This window comes from Oncorhynchus tshawytscha, linkage group LG22 (assembly GCF_018296145.1).
Source record: "Oncorhynchus tshawytscha isolate Ot180627B linkage group LG22, Otsh_v2.0, whole genome shotgun sequence".
NCBI lineage: Eukaryota > Metazoa > Chordata > Actinopteri > Salmoniformes > Salmonidae > Oncorhynchus > Oncorhynchus tshawytscha.
In genome coordinates this window covers 37,897,266-37,899,842 of record NC_056450.1, presented here as the reverse complement: position 1 = coordinate 37,899,842, position 2,577 = coordinate 37,897,266, and positions in this window count along the sequence as shown.

Here is a 2,577-nt window from a genome sequence, read left to right as displayed (position 1 = left end):
CATGTCAGCAGTCAAGTTTACAAGATATTGGACTTTCAAGAAGCAATGTGTCACAGTAATGTCTCTCAGTAATGTGGCATGTGACACATTGCTTCTTGAAAGTCCAATATCTTGTAAACTTGACTGCTGACATGTAAAACATGTTGGGACCGTATCAACAGTGGACTAATAAAATATATACATTTGAGGGGATTTTTTCTCTCTCCCTTTTAACAGTGAAACACCAGCCCTGCACAAAATAAGCTTAATGAACTGTATTGTTTGTGTGTAGGGTGTTCCGTTAATTAAAAGGCTTTTACAGGTAGTGCTTATGTTAGAATCACAGTCTGCTAATTGCTTGTTATTACCCAACAGCTTTGTATTTTTCTGGGTTTTGAAGCATCGTGTGATTTCTGATGTTCTGGCGTTGCCAGCGTAGCACTTTAACGAGCCCAGTTCGTTCCATGTACACTGTTCCACCCGCTGCTCTGAAGCATCATTTCATTTGGTAATGCACTGCTATGATGTTAAGTGTTATCTGTCCTGTGACTTCTTTTTATTTGGGAATAATTCCCAGTCTCCAGTGTACCTGTTTTTGTGTGAAAAGCTTTTAGCATCAACATAGACGATCAGGCTTATATTGGTGGCTCGAAAATAACGACCCAAATCACATTTAGAGTCATCGGAGCTTGCATTAGTACATAGTTCATGTAGTGTCATCGCTATATATAGCACTAAACACTGTCAAAATGTTTTAGGATTTTTTTTTTTTTTTCAATTGTTGTGACATTGCTAAAGGGGTAGACTAGTCTTTTGCACTGGAAACTAAAGAAAATTGTCTTTTTAACAGGTTTTCCTACTCTGTTACTGTATCCTACATCCATTTCACTCATCTTATTTCACAATAGGATTGAAAGATATATTACCTCAGAAATTGTCTGTGTCACATACGTTCACTCCAAGTAGACCTGGTGCACTTTACTGTTAAGTCTCAGACTGGCTGGGTCATTAGCATTGGAAGAGTGAGGCTATAGTCAGATCTGAGATTGTGTGTTTCTCTGAGATATACAGTACAATCTTTGGGGGAAATCATTTGAAGTTCTCCTTATGAGCTATTGTATTGAATGTGCACTCTTTTTTGTTTGTTTTTCCTTTAATTGTCCAATTATTTGTTCGACGTGTTATGGGATCTATACCCAAGATGGTTGAGTTCTATAATATCTGTACCTGAAAGGTATTTTCCCTCTTAAATGCCTTGTATGGGGATAAAACAGCAATCAATATTAATAGCTGTAGCTAGTTAGATCAATTATCTTTAATGGCAATAGTAGCGACATCACTGTTCTTCAGTAAAGATCCATTTTCACTCCCACCATACTGAATAAAAACCAAATGACTCTATGTTAAAACAGCATGGAGAACAACTGACAGTCGTCTCTTTTTCATCCCTTTCTCTGTTCAGTTACACACCCAGTTTTCACCTAAATGGAGGTCATTTAAAATAGCTGTGGAAAGGGAATGTAATCAAGTTTTGTTGTGGGATTCAAGTTTCAGTTTTTTGGGGGGCTTCCTCCCTTCCTGTGTTCTGTGGAGGAAGTCTATTAAATGATAACGTCACCTGTTTGATAAAGTATGAAATTGGATGTGCCGAAATGTGGCCTCCGAGTCCAGCCCTGCTTTAGAGCAATACCAGCCATAGTGCTTAGCTGATCAAGACTGTCTTTGTACATTTTATTGAATCATTTTTTGATGAATTATTCCCTCCAGTTGGGAGACCCATGAAGTGGCGCACAATTGGCCCAGCGTCGTTCAGGTTAGGGGTGGATTTGGCCGGCTGGGATGTCCTTGTCGTCCAGGTTAGGGGAGGATTTGGCCGGCTGGGATGTCCTTGTCGTCCAGGTTAGGGGAGGATTTGGCCGGCTGGGATGTCCTTGTCGTCCAGGTTAGGGAGGATTTGGCCGGCTGGGATGTCCTTGTCGTCCAGGTTAGGGGAGGATTTGGCCGGCTGGGATGTCCTTGTCGTCCAGGTTAGAAGAGGATTTGGCCGTCTGGGATGTCCTTGTCATCCATCGCGCTCTAGCAACTCCTTGTGGTGGGCCAGGTGCACGCTGACTTCTGTCGACCAGCTGTACAGTGTTTCCTCAGACACATTGGTGCAGCTGGCTTCTGTCGACCAGCTGTACGGTGTTTCCTCAGACACATTGGTGCAGCTGGCTTCTGTCGACCAGCTGTACGGTGTTTCCTCAGACACATTGGTGCAGCTGGCTTCTGTCGACCAGCTGTACGGTGTTTCCTCAGACACATTGGTGCAGCTGGCTTCTGTCGACCAGCTGTACGGTGTTTCCTCAGACACATTGGTGGAAGCAGTGCGGCTTGGCGGGATTGTGTTTCAGAGGACGCATGGCTCTCGACCCCCGTCCCGTCCCGTCTGGGAGTTGTGGCGATTGGACAAGACAATAACTACCAATTGAGAAGAACAGTAATAGAATCCAAAGTGTCTAGCTACTTCCTCCTCCAGGCAGGAAATGGGTGTTCTAAACTAGGGTACACATGTCGAAGGATATATCTTCTGTGAACAAAGGGGAGGGGACACTGATA